Raw genomic sequence first — 27,843 nt, forward strand, 5'->3', positions numbered from 1 at the left:
CCAGCATGTACAGGCTGCTTACAGGGGGTAGGGCCAGACAGTGACCCTCTGGGGCCCCGCACGCAGCCCCCATGTCCATCCATAAAGTGCCGCTGTTTGTGGGGTTGTTCTGTTCACAACAGGAGTCCGTTTCACACACTGGCCGCGGCTTCCTTTCCCAGGAAGGACCACGGCCCTCATTTGATACTTTTCAAAAGCAGCTGCAGGCCGATCCCTGCCTCATTAATATTCATGAGGTGGGCAGATCGCAACCTTTTCTGAAAAAAAAACCCTTTGAGGACCGATAGCTCTGAGCATCTCTGCACTTCAGAGGGAGAAGGAACACAGAACAATGCAAACATTGAGGGACTCGTCTCCTCTCTGCATTAGGACCACGGTTTGTACGATATGTTTTGTAGCGCTTTGAAGCAGATATTGCAGCTCTGAAGTGCTGTTCCTTCGCACCTGGAGGGGTGTGTGCATGCAAGTGTGGACGAGAAGGGTGCTCGGTGGTGTGACGTGTGTGTCACAGCCTGGGGACCCTCACTCTGGAGAACAGGCGCTCTCAGGGCAAGAAGATGGACTCCTCTGCGTTGCAATCACTGGGCGGGACACACTTTAGGCGCTATGCTGGTGGAACCTCACCACGGGGCTAGCTTACGCAAACCTCGCACCTCTGATCTACAATTGGACACTGGTATTTGTAGCAACCTGACTGGCGCAAAGTAGGCCTGAGTGAAATTCAAATCTCACCAGCGCATTTGGAGGAATTTTGTGTTACTTTTTTACATGAAGTTACTGAAAATTATGTGAGTATGCCCATTCGCATAAATATGAGTAATTTGGCAGAAAAATCCTACAGCAAGATCACAGGAACACAAACTTTAGTGAGCGTGAGCGACTGCTGACTGTCACGGTTCGAGTTTGGTTGCATTTGGTGATATTTTGCTGGTGAGAAATTCATCCTTAGAGCCAGTTTGGACACAAGAGTGCATTTTGTGCTAAGAAAATAGTGCTAAATGCACGGCTATACTCCATGTGTAATTCTGCGTAATATCGTATAATTGTGCTGCAATTTCACATAATTACTCTAAAGCAAATTATGCCCACCCCTAGTGAAAAGGCCTATGCACAGCTAGAAACTGTGCTTTTACACCAGTGCCAATAGAGTCTCTCTGCATTGGCGGGTGTAAATGTGTGTAGAGACGTTGTTTCACTTGAGCAAAAAGAACAATTGATGGACAGAATGCGGAGCAATGTCACACATTCACCCCAGTACAGAGATCCGGGCCTAAATCGATCGTTTTTTTGCTCGCCATGCCATTCCAGTTTGGACCCAGCCATATGCAAATCAGTCTTGACCCTGTGCCTCATGGGAACAGTCCAGCCCGAACTGCCGGGCCAGGTCCTCCCTGGATTGGAAACAAGCATCCTAGGACCGGTTTTGGGGTTTCACCCCTCTTCAGCCAGGATAGCTTGATTCCAGTGGCATGGAGAGCAAGGGACTCACGTCTGAGCATACCCGACCCACTCAGGGTGACAAATGCAAAAACAACAGTTGATGGACAGAATGCAGAACAATGTCATACATTCACCCCAGTACACAGATCTGGGCTCAAAACCAACGTTTTTTTTATCACCATGTCATTCCAGTTTGGTCAACAGCTGGGTCCAAACTGGGGTGGTGTGGTGAGCAAAAGAATGATAGATTTAACCCAGATCCTTGTGACTGGGGGTGAATGTTTGCATTGTCCAGCATTCCGTCCATCGACTGTTTCTTTTGCATATGTTGCCCTAAGTGGGAAGGGTATGCCCAGACGTGGGTCCCGTGCTCACTACATCACTGGATGCAAGCTAGCCTGGCTGATGAAGGGTGATGCCCTGAAACCGGTCCCAGGATGCTTGTTTCCGGTCCAGGGAGGACCTGGCTTGGCAGTTCGGGCTGGACTGTTCCTACAAGGAACAGGGTCAAGACTGATTTACATATGGCTGGGTCCAAACTGGGGTGGTGTGGTGAGCAAAAGAATGATGGATTAAACCCAGATCTTTGTGACTGGGGGTGAATGGTTGCATTGTCCAGCATTCCGTCCATCGACTGTTTCTTTTACAGTTGTTTCACTTGAAGCACACATATATCTGCTTTCACATATCAGTGTGTTATTTCAGTGAATTATGGCATCTAATATAGAAATCTATCAGCACCCTGCAGGTCAGGGGTCATAATCAACTGGGGAGGGAGGTGTTCAGCCTTTCATTCTTTCGAAGTCGCTAAGAGGGCACCACTATGCTGGGCAGGGTTACTCCATAGAGATGGATGAAAGCCTGTCTTTTCACATTTGCAGCAGGGTGCATGGACAGGGAACAGTTCTACAGATTGGACTGGTGTTTTTGTAGCGCTTTCTTACCCCTGGTCAGCCCCAAAGCACTAAAGAACCTTCATGCCAGAACCAAAGACACATACATAGGCATCTAAAAGAGCTGAGAAGTCATGTCATTTGTGAACGTGAACTACAAATCAAACCCTACTACACTAACCAATAACGGACAGTTCTCTCACTTCTCAGCAGGGCTGCTGGACTAGTTACAGAGAGTACCAGCTCTTCTCAGCAGGGCTGCTGTACTAGTTATAGAGAGTATCAGCCCTTCTCAGCAGGGCTGCTGTACTAGTTATAGAGAGTATCAGTCCTTCTCAGCAGGGCTGCTGTACTAGTTATAGAGAGTACCAGCCCTTCTCAGCAGGGCTGCTGTACTAGTAATAGACAGTGCCAGCACTTCTCAGCAGGGCTGCTGTACTAGTTACAGAGAGTACCAGCCCTTCTCAGCAGGGCTGCTGTACTAGTTATAGAGAGTACCAGCCCTTCTCAGCAGGGCTGCTGTACTAGTTATAGAGAGTACCAGCCCTTCTCAGCAGGGCTGCTGTACTAGTAATAGACAGTGCCAGCACTTCTCAGCAGGGCTGCTGTACTAGTTACAGAGAGTACCAGCCCTTCTCAGCAGGGCTGCTGTACTAGTTATAGAGAGTATCAGTCCTTCTCAGCAGGGCTGCTGTACTAGTTATAGAGAGTACCAGCCCTTCTCAGCAGGGCTGCTGTACTAGTAATAGACAGTGCCAGCACTTCTCAGCAGGGCTGCTCTACTAGTTACAGAGAGTACCAGCCCTTCTCAGCAGGGCTGCTGTACTAGTTACAGAGAGTACCAGCCCTTCTCAGCAGGGCTGCTGTACTAGTTATAGAGAGTACCAGACCTTCTCAGCAGGGCTGCTGCACTAGGAATGGAAAGTACCAGCACTTCTCAGCAGGGCTAGAAGACTAGTAATGGGCAGTGCCAGCACTTCTCAGGAGGATTACTGTACTAGTAATAGGCAGATCCAGCACTTCTCAGCAGGCCTGCTGTACTAGTAATGGACAGAGCCAGTACTTCTTAGTAGGGCTGCTGTACTAGTGATGGACGGAGCCAGTACTTCTCAGCAGGGCTGCTGGACTAGTTATAGAGAGTACCAGCCCTTCTCAGCAGGGCTGCTGTACTAGTAATGGAGGGTACCAGCACTTCTCAGCAGGGCTGCTGTACTAGTTATAGAGAGTACCAGCCCTTCTCAGCAGGGCTGCTGTACTAGGAATGGAAAGTACCATCAGTTCTCAGCAGGGCGGCTGTACTAGTAATGGACAGTGCCAGCACTTCTCAGCAGGGCTGCTGTACTAGTTATAGAGAGTATCAGCCCTTCTCAGCAGGGCTGCTGTACTAGTTATAGAGAGTACCAGCCCTTCTCAGCAGGGCTGCTGTACTAGTTATAGAGAGTATCAGCCCTTCTCAGCAGGGCTGCTGTACTAGTTATAGAGAGTATCAGCCCTTCTCAGCAGGGCTGCTGTGCTAGTAATGGAGGGTACCAGCCCTTCTCAGCAGGGCTGCTGTACTAGTAATGGACAGTGCCAGCACTTCTCAGCAGGGCTGCTGTACTAGTTATAGAGAGTATCAGCCCTTCTCAGCAGGGCTGCTGTACTAGTTATAGAGAGTACCAGCACTTCTCAGCAGGGCTGCTGTACTAGTTATAGAGAGTATCAGCCCTTCTCAGCAGGGCTGCTGGATTAGTTACAGAGAGTACCAGCCCTTCTCAGCAGGGCTGCTGTACTAGTTATAGAGAGTACCAGCCCTTCTCAGCAGGGCTGCTGTACTAGTTATAGAGAGTATCAGACCTTCTCAGCAGGGCTGCTGGACTGGTAATGAACAGTACCAGCACTTCTCGGCAGGGCTGGAAGACTAGTAATGGGCAGTGCCAGCACTTCTCAGCAGGCCTGCTGTACTAGTAATGGAGGGTACCAGTACTTCTCAGCAGGGCTGCTGTACTAGTTATAGAGAGTACCAGCCCTTCTCAGCAGGGCTGCTGGACTAGTAATGGAGGGTACCAGCCCTTCTCAGCAGGGCTGCTGTACTAGTTCTAGAGAGTACCAGCACTTCTCAGCAGGGCTGCTGTACTAGTTCTAGAGAGTACCAGACCGTTACTTCGGAACCCGCGTGTGTGTGGATTGGCGTTACTTTGAGGATTCGAGTCTATAGACTGCCCGTGTTCGACCTAAATCTGTTGGCGATACGGTGCTTTGAGCTTTGACGAAGGCTTAGTGACGAAGTGCGAATCAGTCGGTGAAACGGTGTTTCGATCTCTGCCGTAGGCATAATTTTGAAGCGCAATTAAGTCACCACTAGAACGCTCCCATCAATTGCGAGTGAGTTTACCTTTGGATCTAAATTTGGAAGATACATTTGCCATTTAACCCCTGTCCTGAAGAGGCCTGAAGTTCATTGTGGCTGAAACGTGGTCACGTCGACAGATATTGAATAGAGGAGTCACTTGAGTTTCAGTGATTTACAGACTGTCGCTGGGACACATGTTACAAAGTTCGGGTTATATTTGCCCACATTGCTTGTGTTCCCTATTATTCAGTTTGACTACCTCCGAGTGGTCCGCCTGATACCTCTTAAGGGGACACTCCCATAAAAATGTTTTCTTTTGGGTTAATTGTCTGTTGTTATATATTGTATTGATGGTATGTTATATATGTGTCTATATCTTTCTTTGTATAAACGCCTGTTTCCTTGTGATATACTGTAAATGATGCCAGATGTATGCTATTATTATTTAATAATTCTGAAAGGGTAATTAAATGTGCTCTCTCTATGAATAATTGTACGTATCTTTTCCGTGATACCCCTTTTCTATATATATATATTGTCCCTTATACCCAGGTATCATAGGGTGATTTGGGTATAGCCCTGTTGTTCTTGATCAGCACTTCTCAGCAGGGCTGCTGTACTAGTTATAGAGAGTATCAGCCCTTCTCAGCAGGGCTGCTGTACTAGTTATAGAGAGTACCAGCCCTTCTCAGCAGGGCTGCTGTACTAGTTACAGAGAGTACCAGCCCTTCTCAGCAGGGCTGCTGTACTAGTTATAGAGAGTATCAGCCCTTCTCAGCAGGGCTGCTGTGCTAGTTATAGAGAGTACCAGCCCTTCTCAGCAGGGCTGCTGTACTAGTTATAGAGAGTATCAGCCCTTCTCAGCAGGGCTGCTGTACTAGTTATAGAGAGTATCAGCCCTTCTCAGCAGGGCTGCTGTACTAGTAATGGAGGGTACCAGCCCTTCTCAGCAGGGCTGCTGTACTAGTTATAGAGAGTACCAGCCCTTCTCAGCAGGGCTGCTGTACTAGTTCTAGAGAGTACCAGACCTTCTCAGCAGGGCTGCTGGACTGGTAATGAACAGTACCAGCACTTCTCGGCAGGGCTGGAAGACTAGTAATGGGCAGTGCCAGCACTTCTCAGCAGGCCTGCTGTACTAGTAATGGAGGGTACCAGCCCTTCTCAGCAGGGCTGCTGTACTAGTTCTAGAGAGTACCAGACCTTCTCAGCAGGGCTGCTGTACTAGTTATAGAGAGTATCAGTCCTTCTCAGCAGGGCTGCTGTACTAGTTCTAGAGAGTACCAGACCTTCTCAGCAGGGCTGCTGTACTAGTTATAGAGAGTATCAGTCCTTCTCAGCAGGGCTGCTGTACTAGTTCTAGAGAGTACCAGACCTTCTCAGCAGGGCTGCTGTACTAGTTATAGAGAGTACCAGCCCTTCTCAGCAGGGCTGCTGGACTAGTAATGGAGGGTACCAGCCCTTCTCAGCAGGGCTGCCATACTAGTTATAGAGAGTATCAGCCCTTCTCAGCAGGGCTAGAAGACTAGTAATGGGCAGATCCAGCACTTCTCAGCAGGCCTGCTGTACTAGTAATGGAGGGTACCAGTACTTCTCAGCAGGGCTGCTGTACTAGTTATAGAGAGTACCAGCCCTTCTCAGCAGGGCTGCTGGACTAGTAATGGAGGGTACCAGCCCTTCTCAGCAGGGCTGCTGTACTAGTTCTAGAGAGTACCAGACCTTCTCAGCAGGGCTGCTGTACTAGTTATAGAGAGTATCAGTCCTTCTCAGCAGGGCTGCTGGACTGGTAATGAACAGTACCAGCAGTTCTCAGCAGGGCTGGAAGACTAGTAATGGGCAGTGCCAGCACTTCTCAGCAGGGCTGGAAGACTAGTAATGGGCAGTGCCAGCACTTCTCAGCAGGATTACTGTACTAGTAATGGACAGCACCAGTACTTCTCAGCAGGGCTGCTGTACTAGTAATGGAGGGTACCAGCACTTCTCAGCAGGGCTGCTGTACTAGTACTGGACAGCACCAGCAGTGCAGTCTACGCTTCGACGAGCAGCCCTCGCCCCCCCCCCCTCCATAGCCTTCCCTTGTGAGTGCCCCCACCACCCGTCCCACCTCAAGCACGACCTGCCCGCGCGCCTGTAGAGCCTAAAAGACAGGCACATCATCTGAGGGTAGGTGTGACCCCTGCCCCGGGCACACAGGGTGCCATGCTGACAGCCTGGCAGGGAGCAGCTGTTGCTGGTGCACAGCGTGACAGAGACAATTAGAGGCTGTCACTCAAACATCACAGCTGTCACTTACACACTCAATAGATGTCAGTCAAAAAATACAGAGTGCGCTGCTGGTTTGTGGCATTTATGAAGCGTTTCGAGGCCGAGGCGGCAGCTCGGGGCACCCCAGGGTAGCTCGGGCAGTTCACGTGTCCCAGGCCGCAGCCGCCTTGGAGCAGCGCTGCACAAGATGCAGTTCTCGTTTTTTGGCAACACGGTATTTACACACTGAGGAGGATTTCATGTGTAACATACAAGGTATTTTGCACAGTGAGTGAGCACACAGCGTATTTACAAACTTATGGGCATATTTATGGGGACTTGGCACAGCAGAGCGCAGTAAGTCCCCTTGCTGCGCTGCGTCACAGTAAAAGGGCAGTATCTATAGCATACAGCGCATTCCTGTCCTTTCCGCTGCACTGGTGGGGTTGCAGCAGCCGCTCTTATACCAGGTCGCAAGGGTGCCTGCACCGCATGCAGGATTGTTGTGTGCAGGAAGGGACATCTTCCTGCACAAAAACAATACTGGTGGCTTTTTGCTCTTTCTATTTTTCCATATTTCATCGAAAGAGGAAACAGGAGGAGAAATAACATTATGTTATTTCCCCTCGTTGTGTCTCCTCTGGGGACGTGTAAGGTTTTGGCACAATCCCCAAGTTTTTTCATAGTTTTGTAAATCTGGAGATGCATCAAAGTCCACGGGAGCCGCAAGAACACCCACCGCAGCATCCACAGAACACACCCAGGTGCAGAGTAAGGCAACAAATCTATTAGGGCCCGGACCCCCCAGGTTGTCCCCGGCCCCGCCCCATCATAACCCACAAATCAAGACTTGACGGCCAGAGCTGTGGGTCAAAGAGGCCATGTTTATTACAAACCATCACATGTAAACATGACAATATAGCATCGATCAGATTCAAGAATCATACGACATATTTATCAATTTTGATCACTGAACGATATTTCTTATTTATGTTGATCCAACTTCATAATCTATCAGCAGAAATGTCAAAACTTAATTTATCGACCAAGAATGTTCTCTATCGCTCCAGCACTAAGGAGTATTCTGGCTCGCGCACCCCAACTGAGAACCACGCAAGGTGCAACCCACCTGCGTCCTTGAGAGGTGAGCCCCTGCCCTCTGGTCCTTGTCCGACACGTGAGGGGCCCACCCCTTCACCACCAGGCTGCCCATCGGGGCTCGTAGGTAATAACCAGGGGCGGATGGTCCATGCCGTAGTTTGCAAACTGGCGCCCTTGCCCCCAGCTGGTGTCTCCATTCCCTCTGGGGTGAGCTAACCGTTTCCCCCCTCAGTGCTGGCCTAGGGAGTATGCAGGCGGGCTCCCCTTAACAATGTAAGGCAATTTATGTGGCCTCCTAACCGCCACTCTTAACTCAACTTCCAACACCTTCCGAAGCTCTACTTCAAGGAATGGGTGGGTGGGAGATTCACGGAGTCCACTGGGATGGGTGGGTGGGAGATTCACGGAGTCCACTGGGATGGGTTTGTGGGAGATTCACAGAGTCCACTACATATGGGGCCGGCGCTGTAAGTAAGAAAGGACAAGAGCCAGGGCAATGTGCCCTAAATAGGCCCCCGCCCTCTCCTTCCCCGGCAGGAAGTGACGTCAGTCGTGACCCGGAAGTACTTCTCGCCGTTCGCGGCAACCAATCCCTCATCCATGAGCCACGAGGGCATGGCCGGGATCCCGGGGGCCCGCGTCCTAAAGGCACGCTGACTTATAGTACGTGCTTTGCAGAGTCAACTAAAAGCCACCCAAAGTGGGTTTGCAAGGGGCTCATACGTATGCCCACAACTGACTATCAGCTTTGCACATCTCACCAGAGGTGTTGTGTATGCACGACTGAGGTCCTTGAGATCAAGTTGTGACCAGATTACCGTTAGCAGGACGAGACATGGATTACCATTAGCAGGACGTGGCACAGATTACCATTGCAAGGATGTGACACAGATTACCGTTAGCAGGACGTGACATGGATTACCGTTAGCAGGACGTGGCACAGATTACCATTGCAAGGATGTGACACAGATTACCATTAGCAGGACATGCCATGGATTACCGTTCGCAGGACGTGGCACAGATTACAGTTGCAAGGATGTGACACAGATTATCGTTAGCAGGACATGACATGGATTACCGTTAGCAGGACGTGGCACAGATTACCATTGCAAGGATGTGACACAGATTACCATTAGCAGAACATGACATGGATTACCGTTCGCAGGACGTGGCACAGATTACAGTTGCAAGGATGTGACACAGATTATCGTTAGCAGGACATGACATGGATTACCGTTAGCAAGACGTGGCACAGATTACCATTGCAAGGATGTGACACAGATTACCATTAGCAGGACATGACGTGGATTACCGTTCGCAGGACGTGGCACAGATTACAGTTGCAAGGATGTGACACAGATTATCGTTAGCAGGACATGACATGGATTACCGTTAGCAGGACGTGTCACAGATTACCATTGCAAGGATGTGACACAGATTACCATTAGCAGGACATGACATGGATTACCGTTCGCAGGACGTGGCACAGATTACCATTGCAAGGACGTGACACAGGTTACCGTTAGCAAGACGTGGCACAGATTACCATTGCAAGGATGTGACACAGATTACCGTTAGCAGGACGTGGCACAGATTACCGTTGCGAGGATGCGACACAGATTACCGTTAGCAGTACGTGGCACAGATTACCGCTGCAAGGACGTGACACATATAATCGTTAGCAGTACATGGCACAGATTACCATTGCAAGGACATGACACTGATTACCTTTAGCAGGAGGTGACATGGATTACCATTAGCAGGACGTGGCACAGATTACCGTTGCAAGGACGTGACACAGATTACCGTTTGCAGGAGGTGACATGGATTACTGTTAGCAGGACGTGGCACAGATTACCGTTGCAAGGACGTGACACAGATTACCGTTTGCAGGAGGTGACATGGATTACCGTTAGCGGGACATAGCAGTGAAGGGCTTGTTATTGGACCGACACTAGACAACACAACATACAGTTTATGTTTTCCCAATTTACATCACATATATATCGTTCTTTAAAGGTACTGTGAGACTGAGATGTGCCCACGGTAACTCCACTCTTTGCTCAGGCGCCGAAGGCAGAATCAGATGAGCCAGACAGGTGTCCAGGTTCTTGGGCCTGTGGCTAAATTAAGCTCCTGGTCTTTGTATTTCCCTCAGACCCAAAACAGCCCCCGGATCCACGTGCGTACCACCCTCACTAACTCCACTCCGGCCAGTGGGAGGTGGGGGAACAGTGGGCACAGCAAGCACACACAGGCAGATCTCTAGCCGACTGCACACAACCACCAGACTGCTCAAACCGACACACAAACTCAACAAATGAGGCAGTAACCGTCCGCAGGCCGGACTCCAGAAATACCACAAAACACGCGTCACGCACAGTCCCCTCGCAGATGTATGCTACAAAGGAAACACAAAACAAGCATTGGCAAAGCCAATAAGTCTGACAAAACATGCGTGCATTGAATATATTTAACACGCAATATGCAGAAATTCTCAAACAATATATTAAAATGCAGAGATAAAAGAGGGGCACACCAGGCCTTGTTATAGATGTACACAGCGCTGCCAGCTGCGCACAGTGTGCTCTGGCACATGTCATCACTCACAGAGCATTACGCACCCCATCCCCCGGGCCGTATGCGGTGGTAGGCGAAATCAAAACGTGAAAGACACATGAACAAACCAATGGGCGGACACAGCCGACCCAAAGCACCTCTATGCATGGATGTGTGTGCGTGAAAGACACATGAACAAACCAATGGAGGGAGACAGCTGACCCAAAGCACCACTATGCATGGATGTGTGTGCGTGAAAGACACATGAACAAACCAATGGAGGGAGACAGCCGACCCAAAGTCCCTCTATGCATGTATCTGTGTGCGTGAAAGACACATGAACAAACCAATGGAGGGAGACAGCCGACCCAAAGACCCTCTATGCATGGATGTGTGTGCGTGAAAGACACATGAACAAACCAATGGAGGGAGACAGCTGACCCAAAGCACCACTATGCATGGATGTGTGTGCGTGAAAGACACATGAACAAACCAATGGAGGGAGACAGCTGACCCAAAGCACCACTATGCATGGATGTGTGTGCGTGAAAGACACATGAACAAACCAATGGAGGGAGACAGCTGAACCAAAGCACCACTATGCATGTATGTGTGTGCGTGAAAGACACATGAACAAACCAATGGAGGGAGACAGCCGACCCAAAGTCCCTCTATGCATGTATCTGTGTGCGTATTTTCGATTCTACGTTTTTGGAAGTCATGAGAAAGGAGAGACAGCTTTCTCTAGGGCAGACCGAAAAAGCCATCAGGACAAGCTAAGCTGAGAGAGAGAGACAGAGCAAGGCAGCCATGTCAGCCCAGCAGGCTACATCACACTTGACCTCTCGTGACCTCTGCTGGCCCCTGTCACCCGTCCAGCGGTGAAGCATTCTAATGGCTTTTAGGTCGTGTGCTGCCGAATTTGGATACATATTGAAACAAACCTAATGGTGACCTCTTGTGAACTTTGAACCTGCCTCTATGTGAAAGGGGCTTGTCTAAAATAAAGATGCACAGGGCTCCATCCATGAAGCACTTCCTGCTGGCGCGTCAGCGACGCCACAAAGGAGGGTTCATGGCTGAGCGTGTGAGCAGGGCCGGGCTGGGACCCCAAAGCAGTCCTGGCAAATGTTGTCAGACCAGCCCCCTGCAGTGCAGAGTGAGCGAGCCTGACCACTACAGAAGGGCTGGGGGCTCTGCCCCAAAGAACATTTGGAAAAAAATGGCAAAAATTGTACATTTGACAACAAATTTTCCATTATATGTTCAATTGTATTCCTTGTTAAAGCTTAGAAAAGTATGACCTTACAGCGCACCAGGACACTGCAATCTTTGGGGGCTCTTCAATGATTCCCTCACTATCACCCTCCAACAGTGCCCCTCACCGGTCCATTGCCTCTCCCCCAATGACCTCCTCCTCGGACTCCCTCACTACCACCCTCTAGCAGTGCCCCTCATCTCTCCATAGCCCCACTCCTGACCTCCTCCTCAGACTCCCTCACTATCACCCTCCACCAGTGCCCCTCATCTCTCCATAGCCCCTCCCCCTCATGACCTCCTCCTCTGACTCACTCACTATCACCCTCCACCAGTGCCCCTCATCTCTCCATAGCCCCTCCCCCTCATGACCTCCTCCTCTGACTCACTCACTATCACCCTCCAACAGTGCCCCTCATCTCTCCATAGCCCCTCCCCCTCATGATCTCCTCCTCGGACTCCCTCACTGCCACCCTCCACCAGTGCCCCTCATCTCTCCATAGGCCCTCCCCCAATGACCTCCTCCTTGGACCCCCTCACTATCACCCTCCACCAGTGCCCCTCATCTCTCCATAGCCCCTCCCCCTCATGACCTCCTCCTCTGACTCACTCACTATCACCCTCCAACAGTGCCCCTCATCTCTCCATAGCCCCTCCCCCTCATGATCTCCTCCTCGGACTCCCTCACTGCCACCCTCCACCAGTGCCCCTCATCTCTCCATAGGCCCTCCCCCAATGACCTCCTCCTTGGACCCCCTCACTATCACCCTCCACCAGTGCCCCTCATCTCTCCATAGGCCCTCCCCCAATGACCTCCTCCTTGGACCCCCTCACTATCACCCTCCACCAGTGCCCCTCATCTCTCCATAGGCCCTCCCCAATGACCTCCTCCTCGGACTCACTCACTATCACCCTCCACCAGTGCCCCTCATCTCTCCATAGCCCCTCCCCCTCATGATCTCCTCCTCGGACTCCCTCACTATCACCCTCCACCAGTGCCCCTCATCTCTCCATAGCCCCACTCCTGACCTCCTCCTCGGACTCACGCACTATCACCCTCCACCAGTGCCCCTCATCTCTCCATAGCCCCTCCCCCTCATGATCTCCTCCTCGGACTCCCTCACTGCCACCCTCCACCAGTGCCCCTCATCTCTCCATAGCCCCACTCCTGACCTCCTCCTCGGACTCCCTCACTATCACCCTCCACCAGTGCCCCTCATCTCTCCATTGCCCCTCCCCCTCATGACCTCCTCCTCGGACTCCCTCACTATCACCCTCCACCAGTGCCCCTCATCTCTCCATAGCCCCTCCCCCTCATGATCTCCTCCTCGGACTCCCTCACTGCCACCCTCCACCAGTGCCCCTCATCTCTCCATAGGCCCTCCCCCAATGACCTCCTCCTTGGACCCCCTCACTATCACCCTCCACCAGTGCCCCTCATCTCTCCATAGGCCCTCCCCCAATGACCTCCTCCTTGGACCCCCTCACTATCACCCTCCACCAGTGCCCCTCATCTCTCCATAGGCCCTCCCCCAATGACCTCCTCCTCGGACTCACGCACTATCACCCTCCACCAGTGCCCCTCATCTCTCCATTGCCCCTCCCCCTCATGACCTCCTCCTCGGACTCCCTCACTATCACCCTCCACCAGTGCCCCTCATCTCTCCACAGCCCCTCCCCCTCATGATCTCCTCCTCGGACTCCCTCACTGCCACCCTCCACCAGTGCCCCTCATCTCTCCATAGCCCCTCCCCCTCATGACCTCCTCCTCAGACTCCCTCACTGCCACCCTCCAGCAGTGCCCCTCATCTCTCCATAGCCCCTCCCCCTCATGACCTCCTCCTCAGACTCCCTCACTACCACCCTCCAGCAGTGCCCCTCATCTCTCCATAGCCCCTCCCCCTCATGACCTCCTCCTCGGACTCCCTCACTATCACCCTCCAACAGTGCCCCGCATCTCTCTGTAGCTCCTCTCTCACATGTATTTCATTTGTTTTATAGTCCTTCTCATGCCAGTGTAGGGTGTCAGAGAACTTCACATCACACACACAGAGACAATAAATCATATGTGTGTAAATCAATGTATAGAAAATGTTACATTAGACAATGGGGACTACAAGGTGTAGGGTACATATGTCATCCTTACTGGTAGACATTTTGTAAGAGTGCTTGGTCTAGTGAAGCACAAACTCAGGATTCAGAACAGTATATTGGTTAGGGTTGACTTTAGTAAGAAGAATTTATTTCTACTTAAACAAACCCTTTTTAGCAAAATTAGGATAATGAAAAACTGGGAAAAAAATATAACTTTCTAGCCTAGATTAAGACTGTAGTTTATGAACTGCACAGTAACAAAAGCATCTCTGTGACAAAACCACTGAGCTATGCACATAAACTACAGTTCTGTGATCGGCATAGTACACGCTCTTTGCAGCAGGCACATTAACCCTCAGCGCTGCCGCAGAAGAGTCAAAGTCGTCACAAGACCTATCTTTCGCCAGCAGGTACATTAATCACCAGAGGTATCTTTGCACTTTTATTGTTGCCTGAAAACTGTTGGATATACAAGGAACTCTGCTGCGCTTTTAAAACTGCTGCACTGATACACAACTAGCCCCCAGTAACTGCAGCAGCACCCCACCCTTCCAGCCTCCTGGGGAAAGGTCCGATGCCTGGTATGGCCAGTCCGGCCTTGCCAGTGAAGTCTGGACCTGTCATTCTCTCCTAGTAGCCCACGAGAGTGCCACTCGTTCCATGCACCGATAATGTGAACATTTGTTTCAAGAAACCCCGGGGCTAATGGAAGGCTTCAAATCGAGGCGATGCTCTGACCACCACAGCGCGATAGTCCCCCTGACCTCGGAGAATGTAGGCGTAAACCTGGAAGACGGAAGGACTTATGCAAAGATGAAATGCGGGCAATCTGGAAAATATAGGGACTACTTCGACCTTGCGCACAACCAAGAAGTCCTCATGCACAATCAAGAGGTCCTCGTGCACAACCAAGAGGTCCTCGCGCACAACCAAGAGGCCCTCGCAAACAACCAAGAAGTCCTCACACACAATCAAGGGGTTCTCAGGCACAAGCAAGAGGTCCTCGCCCACAACCAAGAGGTCCTCGCGCACAACCGAAAGGTCCTCACGCACAATCAAGAGGTCCTCACACACAATCAAGAGATCCTCGCGCATAATCAAGAGGTCCTCGCGCATAATCAAGAGGTCCGCGCGCGCAGCTAAGAGGTCCTCATGCACAACCAAGAGGTCCTCGCGCACAATCAAGAGGTCGTCATGCATCCCCAAGACGTCCTCACGCACAACCAAGAGGTCATCGCGCACAACCAAGAGGTCCTTGCGCACTGATGGGAAGTCTTGTTGTAAACCTGGAAGACGGAAGGACTTATGTAGAGATGAAATGCGGGCAATCCTGAAAATATAGGCACTACTTCGACCTTGCGCACAACAAGAAGTCCTCACGCACAATCAAGAGGTCCTCACACACAACCAAGAGGTCCTCGCGCACAACCAAGAGGCCCTTGCAAACAACCAAGAGGTCCTCACACACAATCAAGAGGTCCTCACGCACAACCAAGAGGTCCTCAGGCACAACCAAGATGTCCTCGCGCACAAGCAAGAGGTCCTTGCGCACAATCAAGAGGTCCTCGCCCACAATCAAGAGTTCCTCGCCCACAACCAAGAGGTCCTTGTGCACAACCAAGAGGTCTTCGCGCACAACCAAGAGGTCCTCACACACAACCAAGAGGTCCTCAGGTACAATCAAGAGGTCCTCGCACACAACTAAGAGGTCCTCGCACACAATCAAGAGGTCCTCACACACAATCAAGAGGGCCTCGCCCACATCCGAGAGGTCCTCGTGCACAACCAAGAGGTCCTCACGCACAATCAAGAGGTCCTCACACACAATCAAGAGGTCCTTGCAAACAACCAAGAGGTCCTCGCGCACAATCAAGAGGTCCTCGCGCACAATCAAGAGTTCCTCGCACACAACCAAGAGGTCCTCGCAAACAACCAAGAGGTCCTCGCGCACAATCAAGAGGTTGTCACGCACAACCAAGAGGTCCTCACGCACAACCAAGAGGTCCTCGTGCACAATCAAGAGGTCCTCGCTCACAACCAAGAGGTCCTCGCGCACAACCAAGAGGTCACTGCGCAGTGATGGGAAGTCTTGTTCACCGATCTCTCCAGCGAGATAAGAAATAGGTCTAAATCTAACATTGACATAGGAACAGAAGGCGGCACCAGGCACATTGAGTCTACATGGACAGCTCCCATTTACAGCTTCCGGGCACTGTTAATGGTCTCTAAATTAAACATAACTTTAAGAGAATTTTACAAGCCTGACAAAGAAACCTTCGCTCCTATCAAAGGGCTCTAACATGATCCACCGCTGAAGGAGTTAAAGGCCCATGTCCCATCTAGGGTTGCACACTACAAGTGTGAGAGCGTTGACCGAACCCTGCCCTGGGCATGGCCAGACAGGGTCAGCACTGATCAGCCCAAGGCCTGTTCTCATATCATGGTCTCCCCAGTCCACACCCCATGGAATCTTTAACAAAAGTAGGTGGTAATCACAGCCCTTCACATTAGCATTCACCCTACCACTCAAGGTGGTGCTCGTGCGAGCGCTCGCTCTCACAGTGGCTCTCGCACTAGCTCTATGACTAGATCTCAACCTTGCACTGGCACTCACACTCATTCACAGTAGAACTCTCACTAATTCTTGTGCTTGTGCTCATACTACCCCTCTCACTAGTGCTCGCTCTCAGAGTGGTAATCACACTACCTCTACAACTAGAACTGACCGCTGCACTTGCACTGGTACTCACCCCAACTCACACTAAAGCTCTCACTAGCTCTTGTGCTCATACTACCACTCAAACTAGCACTCACTCTCACAGTGGCATTTGCACTAGCTCTAGGACCAGAACTCACCCTTGTACTCGCACTGACACTCACACCCATTCACTTTAGAACTCTCACTAGGTCTTATTAACACTCACACCTGTTCTCGCTCTCACAGTGGCACTCACACCAGCTCTATGTCTAGAACTGACCCATGCACTTGCAATGGTACTCACACTAAAGCTCTCACTAGCTCTTGTGCTCATACAATCACTCAAACTAGCACTCACTCTCACAGTGGCACTCACACTAGCTCTTGTGCTCATACTACCCCTTGCACTAGCTCTCACTCGCACAGTGGCATTCGCACTAGCTCTTGTCCTTATACTACCCCTTGCACTAGCTCTCACTCTCACAGTGTCACTCGCACTAGCTCTTGTCCTCATACTACCCCTTGCACTAGCTCTCACAGTGGCACTCACACTAGCTTTTGTCCACATACTACCCCTTGCACTAGCTCTCACTCACACAGTGGCACTTGCACTAGCCCCTGTGCTCATACTACCCCTTGCACTAGCTCTAACTCACAGTGGCAATTGCACTAGCTCTTGTGCTCATACTACCCCTTGCACTAGCTCTCACTCACAGTGCCACTCACACTATCTCTTGTGCTCATACTACCCCTTGCACTAGCTCTCACCCTCACAGTGGCACTCGCACTAGCTCTTGTCCTCATACTACTCCTTGCACTAGCTCTCACTCTCACAGTGGCACTCACACTAGCTTTTGTCCACATACTACCCCTTGCACTAGCTCTCACTCGCAGTGGCACTCGCACTAGCTCTTGTCATCATACTACCCCTTGCACTAGCTCTCACTCTCACAGTGGCACTCGCACTAGCTCTTGTCCTCATACTACCCCTTGCACTAGCTCTCACTCTCACAGTGGCACTCGCACTAGCTCCTGTCCTCATACTACTCCTTGCACTAGCTCTCACTCTCACAGTGGCACTCGCACTAGCTCTTGTCCTCATACTACCCCTTGCACTAGCTCTCACTCTCACAGTGGCACTCGCACTAGCTCTTGTCCTCATACTACCCCTTGCACTAGCTCTCACTCTCACAACGGCACTCGCACTAGCTCTTGTCCTCATACTACCCCTTGCACTAGCTCTCACTCTCACAGTGGCACTCGCACTAGCTCTTGTCCTCATACTACCCCTTGCACTAGCTCTCACTCTCACAACGGCACTCGCACTAGCTCTTGTCCTCATACTACCCCTTGCACTAGCTCTCACTCTCACAGTGGCACTCACACTAGCTTTTGTCCACATACTACCCCTTGCACTTGCTCTCACTCTCACAGTGGCACTCGCACTAGTTCTACGACCAGAACTCACCGTATCACTCGCCCTTGTGTTGGCGCTCATACTACCCTCAAGCTCGCACTCGCTCTCCCAGTAGAGTTGTCTACAACTCGCAGAAGTACTCACAGTGCCCCACATCACTACTGCACCTCTTTTGTGTCCAGACCGTTGAACTCTTCTCATTCTCTTTGATCTCAATATATTTCTTTTCTCTGCTTCTTTCTCATAAGGAAAGTTTGGCATCTGACCGGAAGTTCTGTTCAGTGAGATGCAGACCTGTCCAGCAGGAGCCAAAGTGAGGCCCACAGGGGTCAGGGAACAGCCACCAGGGGGTGCTCGCTGAGGGCAGCCCCCACCGAGGGCACGTCTCAACCCTGCTTCAAAGGTAGCAGCCGATACACCACTCATCGCGAACAGTTTTAGGAAAACTAGTTGTCATTTCACCAACAATCCCAGTTTACTCCTACATTTGTGGATCCAGGTAGTCCCAGGAAGCACTGGAGTCAAAGTGTTATATGTGTGTTTTCGATATTTTAAGAGCACGAGTCTGGCGTCAAGAAGCAGCCAGCACTGATAGGGGTTCAAGAGAGCACATCTGGGACAGATGTAGACATTCATATGTCTGTTAAACAAAGGCAAGGAGACCAGCACATGGAATCTTTAGTTGTAAACAAGCAGGAGACGTATGTAGCTTTTATTCAACTTCAGACAGAAGGACCAGGCTCTATTTGAATCCTGGTTGTTCAAGAGGACTCAAATACTAAGGGGAAGTGAACTCTAACACTACCCCACTAGGCAACTTAGACAAGACCACTGTGCTGGAGAAGCCATCTGCAGAGAAGCAGCAGAAAAAACACAGAGGCAGGTCTGGGGCTCAAGATACTCAGCACCGAACCCACCTCATCACCCTCTCTGAGGCAGAACTAACTCTAAAAGATTCAGGAAAGAGCTGGACAGCTTTCCAGACAGGCCTTCAGTAAATGAATACATGAATAAAACACAAACAAAAACAAGTAAAGATATACTTAATATGGCTCAAGGAAGAATACATTACAACAAGCATCTGCAAAATGAGAACATAGTGCAATGAGGCGCACATGTTCGAGCACGCCGCTATACTAACATGGCGTCTAGCATGATGACGCAAGAGCTCACATCCGTCACCACGCTTCTGCACAAATACAGCCATTTTGTTATATTATGTTTACCTTTCTATGATGGCGGTCATCACTTGGGGCAGTAAATAAAAAAATATTAGGTAAACACAAAAGTATGTTTCGGCAGCACCAAGCGTACTGCTGCGAGAAAAAACCTTAATAAATTCCTAGATTTAGCTTTGCCGTTAGCTAAACGTAGAATAGCAATGTCATGGAAATCGAGTGCATCTCCCGACATGCGCACATGGTTACTGGATCTCCGCAAGGCATTGGCGGCAGAGCACACGACACAACAAACACTGAAGGCGCCCGAGTCCACCCACAGGCCACTCCCATGCAATGGCAAGATTACTTCTCTTCCGTGGAAAGCATATTGAAAACATCTAGCGCCCCATTAGTTTGAACGGACATACTCTGCTGGGCACATACAAGAACAAGCCATCACACAATAGCAAACGAGTCACGGCGGCCATTGCACTAGGCAGGTCCTAGCTTACCCAGGCGAGACTCTCCGGCTCTTGCGGACATGCGGGAGCGCGAGCTATGAAGCATCCTCCCCTCTCTCTCTCTCTTTCTCCTTCTTTCTCTTGTCTTTTCCTCTTCCCCCCCTCTTCTCCCTTCCCCCTCCCTATCTCCCGCTGTCCTTCCCCCTTTGCTAAAGGGTCCATATATAAGCACCCTGGCCCATTGCTGGCCTGAATCGCATAACATGTATGGGTTAGTTGAGATCGTACAGTTTGTGTTTGTGTTTTATGAATCGTTTGGTATGGAGGTGTGGAGATGGGGAAAAGTATCTATTGCTTTTCTTTCTGATCATACAGCGGCCGATATGCACAGACACGTGCGATTGTTAGGCAGGGTCTCCTTTGTCTTTATTCGTCTGTCACCAATGTGAAGCGCAGCCTGGTTCCCCACCAAGCGTCTAAAGTGTGGCTGTCACTGCACTGTTGTGTATGACAATATTGGCAGATTGTATTGTATTATGCACACACTGTGAAAAACCAATAAAGACGATTTTAAAAACTCAAAACACAAAGTATGTTTCTCAAACGAGCAGCAAATGGCAGACACCGGGTCCTCGAAAGAAAAGCAAATTAAAATAGATATTTGAAGGACCGCAACAGGAGGGCTAGGAAGCAAAGGAAGACAGGATGGGAAAGCAGACAATGGGGGTCGGAATCAGGACTGGGCAGGGGAGCAACAGAGAATCCTAGACGGAATCAAAAACAAGCATTTGCAATGCAATCGGTCTCGCCTTTGGGACCTTATATGTATTTAGCTATGCAGCACATTGGCCTGGGTGCTGAAACATCTACTGTTCTTTAACATGGAGGGGAAGTAAGCAACAAACTGCGTGACACGCCAGGCATGGGAACACATGCAGAGAAATATTGCCTTTCAGCGGGAAATGGTGCAGTCCAAAGCTCTCTTTTTGTTATACAATCAGGGCCTTCAGTGGTCATATCACTGAAAATACAAGATTTAAAAAAATATATCATTGTCTACGTGTGCTCGTGGAAGACAATTTCTATGGACTGGAATCTACAGAACGCTAAAGTGATTCTGGTATTTTACTGACCTCTGCTGGCTGTTTTCTATCAAGAAAGTTAAATGGAGGCAATTGCCAGAAAAAGAAAAAAGAAAGACTCTCAGCAGAAAGCAATTCTGGTACTATACTGACCTCTGCTGGTCGTTTTCTATCAAGACAGTTAAATAGAGGCAGTTGAACAGAAAAAAAAGTTCCTAAGCGGAAGTAGACAAGTCCTAGGGCTGATCTCCAGAGCCCACAAAGTACATAGACATATAAGTATATAATATGTATATACTAAAGTATATACAAGAGGTCTCGAATGCTTGACCTAATAATATGTATTGACTAAAGTATATACAAGAGGTCTCGAATGCTCGACCTAATAATATATATATACTAAAGTATATACAAGAGGTCTCGAATGATCGACCTAAAAAGGAAAAGTTATTTGACAATAACAAAAGCTCGTTTGGTACAAAAATTGTGCAGCATACCAAACAAAAGTGACAAAAACAGTTATGAAAGATAAGAGGTACTCTGAAACTCACACAAAAGTCACATTTCCTATCTTCTTTCGAGGGGCTAGCACAAAAGCAAATAGGTGGTTATTTCAAAAGGTTTTAAACGCTTTCACCGTGTAATTAAATAACACCCTTCCCACCAGGCCCCTCCTAAAGGTAAGTACTCATTTTAAATACAGACGATTGCAACACTCCAACGGAGTGCCCGTGGGTACGGTAAAACCTAAATCAGGCACTCGGGTAATGGCATTTAGCAGTGGGTAAGGTACACACACAAGGGATACCCGAATACAGCTAAACAATATTCTCTGACATTCTTATTTAATTGAGGTTTCAAATAAAATAATATACTTTTGACGTAGCATTAGTGGCGCGGAAGGCGAAGCTGTAACAGGACACTTGTTTTTTCGGCTGACTCTGACAACCGATCTTAAGTACCTCGAGTCTAGCCATGTGGTACACACACTGGTAATTAACGAAAATGCCACTTGAAGACATCTTTGTTGAGTCACCGATGATAGCCTTACAAAAGCATTACAAATGAGGCCTCTCTTACAAGTGTAAATATCGCTGCATCTTAAATCACACAAAGTTAACATTGTATCTGCTTATAAATGTTACAAAACTCTACCCAGCCTTCAGGTATTAGGCAAAGAAAAATGCAATGCTTACGGCGGTTGTTAGATACAAACTAAGAGAAAGAAAAGTGCTCGCGAAACTGTGGCGGAAAGAAACATTTTAATGAGAAAAAAAGCAGATTTCACTAAACTTTCTGAGCGGGGAAAGGGGGCTTCGAAAAGGATTACAACTTTTGTTTATCTTTAACATTTCCGAGTTTGTGAACTTACTTTCTAAAATCTCATGAGAATACGGTGTCTGCCTGCTGGTGCACACAGGATTTGTATAGTTCACCACGAGTTCCATTCTCCACCTTTTTACCTAAAATGCCTTGCCCGAGAGGTTTGCTTTAGAGGCTTGTTTTCTTGACGTGTTCCCTGCTCGCCTCCTCTTTGCTGACTGCAGGGCTTGTGAGAACGGCTGCCGAACAATACCGGCCGGCCAGTTTCTCTTTGTCCCTTCACATTAAGGTTCTGCGGTTTGCAGAGTAAAGGAGTGCGTTCAGTACCTTCCACTTGGCTGGAATCCTGGCTCTCTAAACTCCCAGCAGGTCTGTAGTTCAAAATCTTGTTAAATACCCGCCCGCTAAACTTTAAACAAGAACAAGCACTCGCCATTGTGTCAAGGCAGCCGTTTGTTTATATTTGCATCGCGCTTTCACTTTCACTTTAAGTGAAAGCGTGATGCAAAAATAAACACGCGCTGATGATGAGATAACAAATTGTTTCACCACAGCCATGAAGCAGACGAGCCAGTCCAGATGGGCCGAACAAAAGGGAGAATGGGCAGTGGCCGAAAAGCATCATTTTCAATGGGAAGCCAGCGTTTAGCATAAACGCTGACGCGATCCAATGAAAATGATGGGCGGGGCTTCAAGTCCCCTTCTGAAATCTCCTCTCTCACAATATGTCTCGCCGAGCGAGCAGCGCATGTGCTGCAACGCTAGTCGAGACCTAAAAATATTGGTGAGGAAGCAACGGACAAAGTAGAGGTATAGGGAGGAGAAGGCAACATGGAACACAAGGGGTTAGGGAGGTACTTGAGAGAGGCAAAGCGGCACATGACGGAGAAAGCAAGAAACCTCTCACGGCGTGCTAAAACAAAACAAAAAAAAGTAGGTCCCTAAATGTTAGCAGTAAAAGGATTTGTAACTGAATCAAAAAGGCTGTGAATAAACTATACTCCGGTGAAAAGACAAACACAAGAAGAGGAAGGAAGCCATTGAATAAGACGCAAGCAAATGAGAGTGACAAGATAGCTGACCAATGGAAAGCAATGGGCGGGCTCTGAGCGCACTGTAAATGTTTGATATGGTTCACAATAGGCGAGACCTAGAAAAGCAGCACAAAAGTGTGAGTTAATATATAGGCCTGGGGAAAATGGGAAATGGCCTTTACAACATGGGATTAAGGCAGTCGGTGTTCTAGCTGTCTGAGCGTATGGGAGGGGAGAGGAACCGGAAGGATCGCGGCAGGAAGAAGAGCCGAGATGCGGCTTGATAAGTTGAGCTGGAGCCGGAGGGAGGTGGGGGTAGGTTTTAGGTGTCAGGGCTGGTTTTAGAGCTTAGGGCTGGGGGTTGGGACAGTTTTTAAGACTCAGGGCGGGGGTGCTGGGGTCGGGTTGTTATTTTGGGCTAGGGGGCCCGGTTTTAGGGATTAGGGTAGGAGGTTGGGTAGTTAATAGGGCTAGGGTGGGAAGATTACAACGCAGGAAGGCTGAATTTTAGGGCTCAGGGCAGAGCGGGGCTGGGATGAGATCTTTACCACACATATACATTTACCAATCATGCCTTTACAATGAAATTGGTTGTAAAGGCATGTGTGGTAAAGTCATGCATTGTAAAGACGCAGTAGTTTTAAAGACCGTGTGGTTTAAGCAAGCGTGGTTGTGTCATGCAACTGGTCAAAGTGGATGCAATTTCCTTTGTGGAATTTGCACAAAATACCTGAAGAAATTGCACAAAATTATGAGCTATTATTCCAAATTCTGACGTTATCATTTTGTACTTTTTTTTGTGCATGAACTAAATCCTTAGGTTCATTTTTTGTGCAAAAAAATAGTGCAAAATCGCATAAGATGTGAACAGTCGCGCACTTTCAGTTCGATTGCACTGTCCCAGTGCTCTGGAAGAGGGTTTTTGCCGTACAAAGTCTCAATTACGTGACACGGCGTAACGGTGGGAATTACACACAAAATTACGACCGCGTAAATAAAATGTCTTCCGGGCCGATCAATAAGCTGTTGGCTGTTTTTTCATTTGCTACATCTGTGCTCTCCGATTTCATAATGCCTCTCGGGCTGAGACCCGGGCAACACGTCCTTACATGACGACACTTCTGAGAGTAAGTGTGTTACATGTGAGTAATGCTTTTTATTACGCCACCTCGAGCACAATCTTTTCTTGGGTGGTAATCACAATTTTTCAGCAGTCTGGAGAGCAACAAAACAATCCCGTTTCCGTGAAAAGCTCAGGGGGGAATTATTGGCAGAATGTTTCATCCCCGGAAGTGACGCACGCTCAGAACCTCATAAAGCATCAGTGAAATGAATGGTCCCTGGCGCGAGCATCGCAGCCTCAGCTGGCCAGTGTTTGGAGAATTGTTGGCATCTAGATCCACCCTGGTGGAACGCTGATACCTAGAACATGGCTGGCTGGAGTCACACCAGGGGAAAATTACTGGCTAGAATAGCACAGATGAGCACACGGGGAACATGACAATCTAGAACAACACATGCGGAGCATGTCAATCTAGAACAGCACATGCGGAACATGACAATCTAGAACAGCACAGGTGGAACATGACAATCTAGAACAGCGCATGCGGAGCATGTCAATCTAGAACAGCACAGGTGGAACATGACAATCTAGAACAGCACAGGTGGAACATGACAATCTAGAACAACACATGCGGAGCATGTCAATCTAGAACAGCACATGCGGAACATGACAATCTAGAACAGCACAGGTGGAACATGACAATCTAGAACAGCGCATGCGGAGCATGTCAATCTAGAACAGCGCATGCGGAGCATGTCAATCTAGAACAGCACAGGTGGAACATGACAATCTAGAACAGCACAGGTGGAACATGACAATCTAGAACAACACATGCGGAGCATGTCAATCTAGAACAGCACAGGTGGAACATGACAATCTAGAACAACACATGCAGAGCATGTCAATCTAGAACAGCACAGATGAGCATGTCAATCTAGAACAGCACAGGTGGAACATGACAATCTAGAACAACACATGCGGAGCATGTCAATCTAGAACAGCACAGATGAGCATCGATATCTAGAACAGCGCATGCGGAACATGTCAATCTAGAACAGCACAGGTGGAACATGACAATCTAGAACAACACATGCAGAACATGACAATCTAGAACAGCACAGGTGGAACATGACAATCTAGAACAACACATGCAGAACATGACAATCTAGAACAGCACAGGTGGAACATGACAATCTAGAACAGCACATGGGGAACATGACAATCTAGAACAACACATGCAGAACATGACAATCTAGAACAGCACAGGTGGGACATGACAATCTAAGCTAAGACCCAGAATCCACATGTGAGAGCCGCAGTGCACCAGCTAAGACTCTGAACTGCACATGTGAGACCACCAGTGCACCAGCTAAGACCCAGAATCCACATGTGATACCGCAGGGCACCAGCTAAGACCCAGAATCCACATGTGAGAGCGGCAGTGCATCTGCTAAAACCCAGAACTCCACACGTGAGACCGCAGTGCACCAGCTAAGACCCAGAATCCACATGTGAGAGTGGCAGTGCACCAGCTAAGACTCTGAACTGCACATGTGAAAATGCCAGTGCACCAGCTAAGACCCAGAATCCACATGTGAGACCGCAGGGCACCAGCTAAGACCCAGAATCCACATGTGAGACCACGGTGCACCAGCTAAGACCCAGAATCCACATGTGAGAGTGGCAGTGCATCTGCTTAGACCCAGAACTCCACATGTGAGACCGCAGTGCAGCAGCTAAGACCCAGAATCCACATGTGAGAGCGACAGTGCACCAGCTAAGACCCAGATTCCACATGTGAGACCGCAGTGCACCCGCTAAGACCCAGAATCCACATGTGAGAGCAGCAGTGCATCTGCTAAAACCCAGAACTCCACACGTGAGACCGCAGTGCACCAGCTAAGACCCAGAATCCACATGTGAGAGTGGCAGTGCACCAGCTAAGACCCAGAATCCACATGTGAGACCGCAGGGCACCAGCTAAGACCCAGAATCCACATGTGAGACCACGGTGCACCAGCTAAGACCCAGATTCCACATGTGAGACCGCAGTGCACCCAATAAGACCCAGAATCCACATGTGAGAGTGGCAGTGCATCTGCTAAGACCCAGGCCTCCACATGTGAGAGCGGCAGTGCAGCAGCTAAGACCCAAAATCCACATGTGAGAGCGACAGTGCACCAGCTAAGACCCAGATTCCACATGTGAGACCGCAGTGCACCCGCTAAGACCCAGAATCCACATGTGAGACCGCAGTGCACCAGCTAAGAACCAGACCTCCACATGTGAGAGCGGCAGTGCATCTGCTAAAACCCAGAACTCCACATGTGAGACCGCAGTGCACCAGCTAAGACCCAGAATCCACATGTGAGACCGCAGTGCACCAGCTAAGAACCAGAATCCACATGTGAGACCGCAGTGCACCAGCTAAGAACCAGAATCCACATGTGAGACCGCAGTGCATCTGCTAAGACCCAGAATCCACATGTGAGAGCGGCAGTGCACCAGCTAAGACCCAGAATCCACATGTGAGAGCGGCAGTGCACCAGCTAAGACCCAGAATCCACATGTGAGATCGCAGTGCACCAGCCAAGACCCCGGTTTCCATGTAGGCCTTTGTACCCCTCATGCACTGACGTGTCGTCGTGTTTTGGCCGCTCATCAAAAGTCGGGCCTCGGTTGATATGCGAAGCCTCGGTCATTAATTAGAGCTTAGGATGCGCATGGCAAGGTCCCGCTAACAAGTGACGCTCGGCGTAAAGATGTAATGTCAGGTGTCAAAACTCTAATAAAAGCAGAAGCCAGAAGGCGCGACGGAGCCCAGGGACCCGCGAGACCCGCCGTCGTCCAATTAACTAACGAGCCCTTGCCTCTGATGCTTTGTGAACGGGGCCCAGGCCCCCGGTTCATTAATATTCTTACTGGCCCCTTAGAAGCCGTGAGCCGGTCCCAGCGGTGATAGTTAAACATTGTCCGTCAGAGGCCTCCCGGGGGTACAACGGCCACCCCGGGCCTTGTAATCCTCCGCCGAGCCCCGTTCCTCCGGGACAGCCCCTGATCGACGGATTCCCGCGGCCCTCGCGCCCTGAGATATTAATTCACAAGCAGTGCCAACCTGTCAGAGCCGCCCGTGCTCAGGGTGCGCCCTGGGCAGACAGACGTCTGCGCCCTCGCTGCATGTTGTGGAACAACAGCGAAGCAGAAGGGGCCCCTTCGCACAGGGCGCCCCCTGAACTGGCTACATTAAAGCAGTGAGCTGCCTCTGAACTCCACCGCCCCCCTCCACAGCTGAAGCAAAGGTCGAGGGGGTTTGATGTGCTCAGAACTTTAATGCAGAGCGCCCCTCTGAATGTCGTCGCCCTGGGCCTGCGCCCAGCTCGCCCATTCCAGAAGCCGGCTCTGCAACCTGTTCACCAGGACAGAGACATCTGGACACGGCATCTCTTGTCTGCAGCAGAACACGAGCCTGATTGGACGACATTAGGATCCAACCAAACCGTGTCTATGGCTCAAAAACAGACACAGCATTGATTAATGTATTCATCGTTTGATCAGATGCAGTAATGGGGGGCGCTGGACTGCCTTACACCGCTGCCTTCGAAGCACGAGGGTGCCAATAATGAGGCATTATAAAGAGGGCTTGCTGACACGGTCTTGCTACTTTGTAGCGCTTTAAAGAGCTGGTGTT

General features: G+C 49.7%; 1 protein-coding gene across 2 annotated transcripts in view; it reads right to left on the bottom strand.

Annotated features, from left to right (window-relative positions):
• PDZRN3 (PDZ domain containing ring finger 3) overlaps window positions 1-27,843 on the bottom strand; it is a 592,520-nt gene that overhangs the window by 102,686 nt on the left and 461,991 nt on the right. The gene's annotated exons all lie outside the window — the stretch shown is intronic.

This window comes from Triturus cristatus, chromosome 9, assembly GCF_964204655.1.
Source record: "Triturus cristatus chromosome 9, aTriCri1.1, whole genome shotgun sequence".
In the NCBI taxonomy this organism is placed as follows: domain Eukaryota; kingdom Metazoa; phylum Chordata; class Amphibia; order Caudata; family Salamandridae; genus Triturus; species Triturus cristatus.